This window comes from Diabrotica virgifera, chromosome 1 (assembly GCF_917563875.1).
Source record: "Diabrotica virgifera virgifera chromosome 1, PGI_DIABVI_V3a".
Classification (NCBI taxonomy): Eukaryota; Metazoa; Arthropoda; class Insecta; order Coleoptera; family Chrysomelidae; genus Diabrotica; species Diabrotica virgifera.
In genome coordinates this window covers 226,788,488-226,800,907 of record NC_065443.1, presented here as the reverse complement: position 1 = coordinate 226,800,907, position 12,420 = coordinate 226,788,488, and positions in this window count along the sequence as shown.

Here is a 12,420-nt window from a genome sequence, read left to right as displayed (position 1 = left end):
CAAAACAACTTTACTTAACAAAAATGTACCTTTTGAAATAATAAACAAAACCGTTTCTTTTAGTTTTTTAAGACCAATAGTAATCGAGCTATACATTATTAAATGTTAGCTCTTCTTAGTCAAATGCTAAATACTGTAGTTTTAAAGTCAAATGACGGGAAAACTATGCATTTTTCGAGGATAACTTGTCCAAACTAATTTAAAGCATTTTAAAATATCTATCTCCAGAAATAAAAACAAAGTCTTTAGCTCAAAAATTAAGTGACGTATATTGAAAAGAATGTTAGTCCCTACTTTTTTCAGCGAAAAAGTGATCTGAAGCAACCTCCTAATCACCACCCTAATTAAAATTAGTCATTAACCTTATTTGGTCTTCTTTATTTTTATATTATTAATAGGTTCTAGAAGTTTGACCGGCTTAGAATGATTAGTTTTTAAAAAAATGGCATTAGAAACGAATAACGAATTTTTGTTGTTTGGAAAAAAATGGCCTTTTCTTCAGAATAGAAAGATTAGCATCAGAGATACGAAAAAATGTTTAAATATGAAATTGTAGCTAATTTAATTCTCAAGAAACTGGTTTTCAAAAATTTTTACTACTGCAAAAATTGAGTGAGCTATTGATAACTAAAACTTGTAATAACATGCAAAAACCACCTTTACCATCCCTTTTAAAGTCACCTCTTTTTGCGACTGAGGATTTTAAAAAGAATTAATATTAACAGGCTTATACACCTTATAACAGCCTATAAAATTCTTTTTTGCCCAACTTTCTAAGATAAAAAATAGAAAAGGTGCGGTTAAAAAATCAATATATTTTTTTGAAAAAAAAAGGAGAAATCCAATTGGAAGCATAATAATGTAAGTTAGCGATGTTTTTAGTCATTGGCCTTATTCATTCTTCTTTATTTATGTATTGTTAATAGATTCTAGAAGTTTGACTGGCTTAGAAAGATTAGTTTTTAAAAAACTGGAGTTAAAAGCGAATAACGAATTTTTGTAGCTTGGTAAAAATGTCGATTTCTTCAGAATAGAAAGATTACCATCAGAGGTACGAAAAAATGTTAAAGATGAAATTGTAGGTTATTTAATTCCCAAGAAACTGGTATGAGAAAATTTTTTCTACGGCAAAAATTGAGTGAATCGTAAATTAGTATATTATTGAAAAACACTAATTTTTTCGATATAAAACTAACACTTTCAATAGCGAATAAATCGAAAACTATTCATTTTATTAAAAAAATGTATAGAACATTTTTTGCTTAGAATGAATGTTTTTATCAACTTTTGCGGTCAAAATATAATAAAAAATTTCCACCCCCGAGATGGGGTGGCAACCACCCCCATAGTAAAAGCGCCTTTCGGCATCATATAGATTTTAATCCTTGGACTATCCACTACTGGTTCTCAAATTTTCAAGCAAATCGATCCATTCTGTAAAAATTGCGAGGTGAAAAGCTTCAGTTCCTGGACTAATTGGGGAGTCAATAGGTATAGAACGAAAACATGCATTTTTCGGAAAAATTCAAACAAGCTTATATTTTTCTAAAACTTTTTTTTTAGTTTATATAAGTACATTATACATGTTAAAGTAAAAAGTTCTACTCACAGATTTTGCCGCTTATTGTTTATTAATTATTGTTTAAACAATAACAATCATTTTGTATAAATAATTTTAAAAATCGTTGAATTCAGCATTTTACTTTGATCAAATACGTTTCTATTTTCTTTTTGATTATGCTGAATCCGAATATGGCATTACAATTTGAAAATTCTTATACAGAAGCGCTTATACAGTATGTCTGCGTAGCTAGGAACCATATGGGAAACTTTTTATTATCAATTTTACGAAAAAAGTTATTCTTCATAAAATGGTCTGCATATTCTAAAATCTAAAATTCAACCATCAGATATCAAATTTTATCAATATTATACGAGGTATCTCATAAATATGAATTTCGTTAAAGAGTAAATTACCTTTATATTCCAGAATATCAAAAAATGTCATTATGAAAAGTTATTTAAAATTAAAAACTATGTTTTGATAAATAATTACATCCATCTAATTGAAAAAAAAAACAATTTTTTCTCAAATTACCGATACCCATCATTTTATTACAAATTATGATAACTATTTTATTACAAATTTTACGAAAAAAAAAAGTTATTCTCCATAGAATATTCTACCTGGTCTAAAGTCTAAGATAAAAAAATCTGATAATAAACTTTTTTAATTTTATACTAGGTATGTAAAAAATGTGAATTTCGCTTAACAGTTAAGTGCCTTGATTCCTTGATAGTTCACAATATTTCAATGGACCGTGATAGTGTGACGTCAAAACGTCAAATATTTTTCTAAACAAATCAAAAATCAATAAATGTTTGACGTCTGTCAATGGATTATACACGTGATTTGTGTAATCATTTTTTAATTTTATTTTGTTTTAACAAGCATGTGCACATTTTTTCTTAAGACACAATCCTTGTTAGTCATATCAATCATATTGCTTTTAATTTTATAAATGTCCCTACACAAAATCAAGGAGTTACACACTACAATAGTACTTACTGCGTTTCTTCAGGTTCTTAACCAGTCCTATTTGGAAATATGGTGGAAAATATACTATGAGCATTGATTACAATCACGGTTACCCAACACATTACCATTTTGTAAAAATTAAACATCCTACAAGCAATATATTCCAATTATAAAAACGAAAATAAACACCACGTGTGAATTGTTGACAGATTTGTGTTTTGTTTGGAATACATTTCAGAGTAGCCAACATTGATTTGACGTCACGACTATCACGGTCCATTAGAAGGATGTAATTGAACATTGAAACATAGCTTTTAATTCCAAACAAATTTTCGTAATAACAAGTTTCGATATTGTGAAATATAAAGGTACTTTACTCGTGAGTGAAATTCATATTCTTTGACATACCTCGTATGTCAGAGCATTTTATAAAAAATAACTTTTTTTTCCTAAAACTGATAATAAAAAAGTTATCAGTAGCTTCCAAATTACGCAGACATTATACTGTATAAGAGCTCAAAACATTTCTGTTGGAAATTTATTATTGTTGAAGCTTATTATTAAATGTATTTTAGGTAACTTTTACAGAAAAAAGTTTTGATCACTTTGTATAAACATTTTTTTAGATGGTAATTTTCGGGTTTTGTATTCCGTTTTTATCTTTCTTAATTTTCTCAAAAAGAAATTGTTTGTTTCATTTCTTAAGTAAAATAATTTAGTGAATTTTAAAGACTATATTCTAGTCTTTCAAAAAACACATATAAAATTCTAATAAATCTCTTCAAACTTGAGTGATACCGTCTTAAAGTGGTAGTACCCAGTAGCGTAACAAACTCCGTCGGGGCCCCGCCGCAGAATTGGAAATGGGGCCCTCTTTAAAAAGTTACTAAATACGACTTGTGTAACAAAAACGTATATGTAATACCCTAGTAAATGATCGTGAAATAAGGAGATTCCGTGTAATTTTCAGTATCAACACTGAAGTGATCAAGTCAATACCTTTTAAAATTATTTGCGAGTGAAAATGTTTTTTGTTCAACAAGAAAACCACGTTTTCAAGCGATTTTTCGAAAATAACTCAAAAAGAAGAATTTGATCTAAAAAATATTCTTAGCAAAAAATGTAGCTTATAAAAAATGATGTCTATCGACCCAGTAAAAACAAAGTTGTGACTTAGGAAAAATTCTTCTTATTCTTCAAATTCCAAATCGAATATTTCAACGTGAAATACCCAAAAAATGAAGCACTCTTCGGGAAAAACTCATTGAAAATTAAAAAAAGCTTTATCTTTATTTTTTATAAAAGTTTCTAGCATCAAAACTAAGCGAGTTACACTCAAAATAAAGTTAACCTCTTGTTTTGGTAAAAAATCGTGAAAGTCTTCACCTATTTAGCACCCCAAATTAAACTAATCATTACCGCTTTACAAATTACTTAACTCTTTTTTATATAATCTGTAAGTTTCACTGTTCCAAAGACCTTATTTTTGAACGGGTCACTAATCACGAGTGTATGCAAATTTTGAACAGCCATAATATCTTAACCAATTTTTGTGTTATTAACAAAATAAAACCGTAATATTTATAAAAGCAAAACCTACATTTCTTGACTATTTGAGAGTTTTTGTATCACTAATACCTTTTGAGTTATTTTGAAAAAGGGCATTTTTCCAAAATAAAAAAACCCTTTCCTACTAAAAAACCAATTTTTTTCAAAAATAAAAACTTTGAACCGGTCAAACTTACAGATCACATAAACAATACATAATATATAAAGTAAATGGTAAAGCGCTAACTATTAATTTTATTTGAGGTACTAAACAGCCGGGGAAATTTACACGATTTTTTTTTACCAAAAAAAGTGAGCCAACTTTATTTTGAGCTTAACTCGATTAGTTTTGATCCTAGATACTTTTATAAAAAATAAAGCTTCTTTTACACATTTAAAAAAATTTTATTAAGTTTTCCCCGAAAAGTGCTTTATTTTGGTTATTTTTTTACACGATGTTTTTTTACCAAAAAAACTGGGTTAACTTTATTTTGAGCTTAACTGGATTAATTTTGATCCTAGATACTTTTATAAAAAAATAAAGCTTTTTTACACATTTAAAAAATTTTTAATAAGTTTTCCCCGAAAAGTGCTTTATTTTGGTTATTTTACGTAGAAATATTCGATTTGAAATTGGACGAATAAGAACAACTTTTCATGAGCTTTAACTTTGCTTTTACTGTGTCGATTGACTTCAGGAATAATCCATTTTTGTGCTTTTTATAAGCTACATTTTTGCTAAAAATATTTTTTTAATAACTTACTTACTTACTTTCTAACAACTTTCTTTGTGTACTACTATCAGCGAATATATCTACAATTTTATTAATACATATCTATTTGATGTACAACTTTATTTTCAATACTACACTGCTTAAAAAACGTTGCGTATGTACTTATGCCTATAATAATATAAAAATGACACTTTTTAGACGACAAGATGGAGCTCCTGACATTTTGGGGTCCCCCGTAAGCTTCAAGACTCAAACATGCAATCCATCTTCTGTATAATAGAGAAGTTCCTGTAAAATAGATGGACAACTTACAGAATCTATAGACATAGGCAACGGAATAAGGCAAGGGACTCATTGAGCTCAATTCTCTTCAATTTAATCATGAATGAAATCGCCAAAAGCATCAACAAAGGAAGAGGATATAGAGTGGGAAACAAAGAAGTAAAAATACTCGGTTATGAAGACGACGCAATATTGATATCCCATGCTACGGGGGCCTTTGTTACGCCTCTGGAAACTACTGCCGATAATTGTATCGAAATACTAAATGTAAAAAAGAGAAACCCCATTTCTAGATTTAGAAATATTGTTCTGAAATTCGGCAAATTGAAATTCTTCAAATCTTTCAATAGTCACGTACAAAGCAATATAGTTTATTGCTGTTACCATAAAAATTCGTGAGACCGGAAAATATTAAGTTTATAGATATGAGATAATTCACTAGCCGAACATGCCTATTTAGAAATTTACGTTCTTAAATTTAAACACACAACGTAAAATAATATACCAATAACAGATTTTTACATATCAGACGACAAGACACTCAGAATCAGACAAGACAGACAAGACGACAAGACGAATCAGACAATATCAGATCCATTGGGGCCCCCCGCAAGCTTCATGCTACGGGGCCTCTGTTACGCCCCTGGTAGTACCTAATTCTCTTAAAACTACGAATTACATTTTTTGAGACGTCGTCGTATCATTTGAATTAAATTTTTGAGTATTTTTGAATGAAATATTCTTTATTAATATATTTGAGAGGTAAGTTGTGCAAATTTGAGAGTATAATAGGTACATTGTATTAGATACACATTTTTAAATCATTTTCAAACAAAATTCATGTGAGTCTCATTTTCCGACCACACGGTACTTATGTCCATACATTTTGTTTCTTTTTATTATAACTAGTGTTGCCCAAATGCAAGACCAAGACGAGACTTAGATAGTCTTGGTCTTGGTCTTGCGCCAGTACACCTGGTCTTGGTATTGGTCTTGGTATTGCGCTCCCGGTCTTGGTCTTGGTCTTGGTCTTGCAGCAAGAGTCTTGCAAGTCTCGCAGTTGCCCATTAGCATATTGCATATCTTAGAACAACGTAACAGAGGTACATTTTAAGATTGAATATCATAGCCATAGTAAAAACCAACCAAATTAATAAATATCTGACACCGGGTGGGGTTTGAACTCACGATGTAAGCGATCCGTGCCCATATTATAACTAACTAAAGTTTATTAGAAACTTATGCATTTTTAGTGTATTTGCTATTCACTATCTGTGATTTGAAAAGCATTCAATTCGGTGACAGATCTGCACAATATGTTAATGCCAGTTCTCATTTTTATCCACTGCGTTGGGTTGGACAGTCCAGTATGGGATTCAGATTTGATGGCACGTCAGCTGCTTCACAAGCAGAGTGAAACTTACTCTTCAATATCTCACTTGTTAGCCTTATATACAGAGGTGATCTAAATTATGGAATAAATTCATTTTCTCTAAAATGGACGACATTTTCTTGAAAAATCTTGAAACGGGTCGATTTTTATTTTTAAATTACAATTGTTTGGCATATATTTTATATTAGTGACGTCATCCATCTGAGCGTGGTGACGTAATTAATGATTTTTTTAAATAGGAATAGGGGTCGTGTGGCACCTCATTTGAAAGGATGTTCAATTCTCTATTCAGTAATATAAACAATAATATCATTATTTATACAGGGTGACCAAAAAAGAAATTTTTGAATTAAATTAATTGACGCAAAAAGAAGAATGTATGTAATTTATTTAACTCAAAATACATTGTACGGCTGTCAGTAAATAGAAAAAAATGTTTATTTCACAAATAAACATTTATTTTCGCTTAAATTAAATCACAAATAGCCTCCCACCTACCCCTTGGCAGTTTGAACATTTAATTTAAGCGAAAATCAATGTTTATTTGCTAAATAAACATTTTCAAATTTCATTTTAAAAAATTATTATTTTGGCCACCCTGTATATATAACGATATTAATGTTTATATTACTGTATAGACAGTATAGAGAATTGAACACCCTTTAAAATGAGGTGCCACACGACCCCTATTCCCATTAAAAAAAATCATCGATTACGTCACCACGCTCAGATGGATGATATCACTAGCATGAAATATATGCCAAAAAATTGTAATTTGAAAATAAAAATCGACCTGTTTCGGGATTTTTCTCTAAAGTCGTCAATTTTAGAGAAAATTTATTCCATAATTTAGATCCTCTCTGTATAAGGCTATAGAGCCTTATTCTTTAAAAATATCTCTGGAACAATATTGTTGCTAGATAGGTAAAGTGTCATTGTATACCGGATACCGGGTATACCAATCAAACTATGTTTTTTTCTCAAAGTTCGCATCATTTTGTGGAATATTCTAGCCTAGCATATAAAATACTGAAATTAAAACCCAACTATAGTCTGATGTTTTCTTAACATTCTATTTTTGATTCATTCGCATATGTTGTATAACAAAAAAGTTAGGTATTTTAACAACTAGCCATGTTTTTCATTAATACAGGATGTTTTAAATAAGTATGGCAAACTTTAAGGGGTAATTCTAAACAAACGAGTCATGTTACGTATGCACGTCAATGGTGAATATTAAATTCTTAATTGTATGTCAAAAATGCGCAATAACTACCTCATAAAACTTACCAAATTACATCTGCATATCTCAACCGGTTTTAGAGCAATAAATAAATCATCAGTTTGTAAGAAAAATTTTAATGCCTCTATTTCGGAAACGAAGCATTTGCGGACATACCCTCCTATTAGAGGTAAAACTCACTAAGTGCACTTTTTTGAGATTTTGACATTTTCATCAATTTGAACTCAATACGGTACTGTCCAGCCCTGGTGAAATCACCTGGGGCTCTATTCTAATTGCTGAGATAATAATCTATGGTATACTTCACCAAGTGCATGATTGTGAATTTCACTTTCAGGGTAAAACTCATTAAAACTTATTATTGCACTTAGTGAATTTTTCCTTACAATCTGGAGTGCCGAATCGGTAATACATACTTAGTGATCTTTCAAACAATACATTATTAAATATTAAATATAACTGTTTATTATTTTTGTGTATGTACCTACATTATCTATTCGGCGATTGATTAAAGAAATGAGTTTAAATTATTTCTTTGTAGCAAATATCTTACATAAGCAGGCGACTTGTGTGTTATATTGTATTGTTGAAACTGTATATTATTTGTGTGCATCATCTGTTCGGCGATTGATTAAAAAAATATGAGTTTAAATTTCTTTGTAACAGATAGCTTACGCTTATATAAAGGGTATGTAATATGTAAGGGTATGTAACATAATCTATTTTGCGACTAAGCAGACAGGCGACTTTTGTGGCTGTCATAGACGCCGAAATAATGGTATTTATTTTCAAAGAACCAAACTTATTGTTCATTTTTTAAATAGTAGACTATTATTTTTGATAGATCGTTAGTAGTTGTAAGTCAGCAAAATTTTGTATACCTGCCTTTTTATGTAGGTATAAAATGGATGTTGATATTTTAACAATAATATTACTTCTGTTTCTATCGCATGTGATTTTGTATAGAGGCAACTGTTTTGTATAAACTTATTTACTTAATTGTTTATTAACATTGTATTCATTACCTATTTCATTTTGCATCCCAACGTCATGATACTTTATGGAGATAAATTCATTAACTTCTCAATATCCAATAATTATATTCATGGAAAAACTCATTAAGTACAAAGTGTAGCTATTGAGTTTTACCTCTAATAGGACATACCTATGTTTATAAATCAAACTGTCATTTTTTTCGTGCCAAATTACCCTGTAAGGTTACCATACTTATTTAAAAACACCCTGTATTAATAAAAAACATGGCTAGTTTAAAAAGTACCTAAACTTTTTATTATCCAACATAAGCGAATGAATCAAAAAACAGAATGTTAAGAAAATATGAGTCTATAGTTGGGTTTCAATTTCAGTATTTTATAAATAATGCTAGAATGTTCCATAGGGTGACGCGAACTTTGAGAAAAAACACAGTTTGATTGGTACACTCGTACATACCAAATACCTGGTCAATTAAGTTCAGAGCGAAGAAATCGTCTGCTGGGAAAGCTTGTGCAAAATATTTTATTTTCCTAATATACTCCCTAAAACGACCCTCAGTTCTAACTGCAAGACGCAAGAGTCTCGCAGTCTTGGTCTTGTTCTTGCTCAAATCTTGCACGGTAAGTCTTGGTCTTGGTCTTGCTAAAATTAGGCGGTCTTGGTCTTGGTCTTGCGAAAACGCAAGAACAAGACCAAGACTGCAAGACCAAGACCGATTTTGGGCAACACTAATTATAACCATAAGATAGCTTAATTATCCTTCTTTCATGTTTAATTGGTATAATTTCATTTGATCCATTAGTTAAAGATCCATATTAAAATAACTTAATCGTGCACTTCACCGAACGCTAGTTTACATTGCGCCAATGTTTGTGATAATGGTGACTTTAGCGTTATAAAAAATAAAAAATTATAGAAGCTATAGATTTAATTTTAGAAAAAAATTTATCTAAAATTTTTTTGTAAAGTTTTCTGAATGTTTCAATGATTAGATCAGTTTTTTTCTAAGATTTATATTTTCTGAGTTATTTACAAAAACAACTAATTTCGCAGTTCATTTGTTAAATAAAAAATGAAGCACCCACTTCTGGAGTAAAACTTTTTGATATGTTGTTTATTAAACATTATTTCTTAATCAAATTACAAAAAGTTCTTTCCTGTTTGATTTTTTCCGAATTCAAAATCTTTATTGACTTCCGTATAATGAAAAGAAAAAAGAATATAAAAAGCATAAAGCATAAGAAATAAAAGATTTTTTTAGAAAAGAGATTTAATTTGCAAAATAGTGGTAAGATTCTTATTGGTATGGAATATGGTAACTAACTTACTCACTTTACAAGTAGATTAAGAATTTGAAATAATAAATACCAATGTTTAAACTCGGAAAAAAGTAAACCATATACAGGGTGTTTCATTAATAATTGTTCATATAGTAACTGGAGAAACCTTAGCACAAAATACGAAGATTTAACCTAAAACACTTAAATAAAATGTTGTTCCTTACTGAGTTACAGGGTGTTTTATCTAAAAATTCAAAAACTATTTTTGCTTAGCATTTTAATACTATTCAACGTATCCTTTTTATACTTAGCAGAAAGTGCGACTACTAGACACCCTACTAAATTATAATAAACAAACGTTTCTAGCTACTACCAGAGGCGTACGACAGGGGATAGTGAATGGTTGACCCTTCTCAAATTCTACGCCACTGGAGGAATTACTATTTTAGTGCCATTTTTAGATTCTCCAATACTTTCTACGTAAATAATATACTCTTCGTTGGTAACGATAAAGTTATTAGTTTTCGAGATATTTGAAGTTAAATATGAAACGGCACAGGTATTTTGATTAATTTATGATATTATGATTCATATGATTAAAATTTAAAAATTATTTGTACCCAGTACTTTAAAACTATGTGGCGTATACTTATCATACTTGGCAAAAAGTGTAGGTACTGTACACCCTACTAAATTAAGATAAATAAACGTTTATAGCTACTACCAGAGGCGTACGACAGGGGATAGGGTCTGGTTGATCCTTCCCAAATGCTACGCCACTGACGAAATTGCTATTTTAGTGTGATTTTTTACTTTTGCAATACTTTTTTGTAAATAATATACTTTCATTCGTAACGATAAAATGATTAGTTTTCGAGATATTTGAAATTAAAAATGAAGCGACACAATAGATACATTAATCAAAATAACCGTGTCGTTTCATTTTTAACTTCAAAGATCTCGAAAACTAATGACTTTATCGTTACGAATGAAGAGTATATTATTTTTATAGAAAGTATTGGGGAATCGAAAAATTGAACTAAAACAGCAATTTCGCCAGTGACGTAGAATTTAGAAAGGGTCAACCATTCACTTTCCCCCGTTGTACGCCTATGGTAATAGCCAGAAACGTTTGTTTAATATAATTTAGTAGTTTGTACAGTACCAATACTTCCTGCCAAGTATGAAAAGGATACGTTGAATAGTTTTAAAATGCTGAGCAAAAATACTTTTTATATTTTTAGATAAAACACCCTGTAACTCAGTAAGGAACCACATTTTATTTAAGTGTTTTAGGTTAAATTTTCGTATTTTGTGCTAAGGTTTCTTCAGTTACTATATGGACAATTATTAATAAAACACCCTGTATACAGTGTACCTCTCCCCAGAAGTATTTTCAGAACGATTTGTGGATTTGCTTCTTGGACGGTGTTTCTTTTAAGGGGCTGTCTTCAGACTGCCAAATTGTTTGTTACTTCTGTACTCTGAAAGAAAGAAAGCATCAATTTTTACCCACCTGATTCTTCTGTTGGTTCCTGCTCCTCCGGTTGGTTTATCCTTCCTATGAATTTCGTCATCAACATTTCCATAAACGTGGTCATGCGCATGGTGTCCGCATGCGATACCCGATTCTTTTGGTGGGTTATTTCTCGCTATTGTTCCATTCTTTGTTCCATATTTTTCTTCAATGTGTGTTTGGCTGAATTCATAGTTTGCATACTTTAGGATTATAGACAGACTTGCGGAAGTGTGCATTGTGATACCCTAATATAAGGATTTCGGTGTTTTTAACATAGTTAGTGATTTCATGACGTTGTTCTGAAGCTATTTCCTTGTGGCATTTTTATAATAAACTATTTTTAATGGGAATAAGCCACAATTTTACCAAAAAAATGAATTTATTAACGTTTCGAAGCCCAAATCGGGTTTCGTTGTCAAAATACAAAATACTACTAAAATAAACAAAAATCTTGTTGCTAAGTAAAAAAAATTTCTTCTAATAATTTATTTAATTTGACTCATTTATATTGGCAATTCAGACGTATATTATACATTTTAAAGTAGAAGACTTTAAAATGATATCGCCAATATTTATGAGTTGCGTTCCTGGGACGACTTTACTAAAAGATAGTTCATTCGATTACATGAAATCAATCCCAACTCAAGAATATCCGTCACAAAAAAATCATAGCATGTGATCTGTCTTTAAAAAGACAACCAAATGCAACGATGACGGTAAAATTCTCAATAAAATACAACGATGTCGGGATAGTATCACGAGGTTTTTTTCCTGGTTTTCCCTCGTGATTTACTAAGGAATCTCTAACGCGAGAATTTTACCGTCATCGTTGCATTTGGTTGTCTTTTTAAAGACAGATCACATGCTATGATTTTTTTGTGACGGA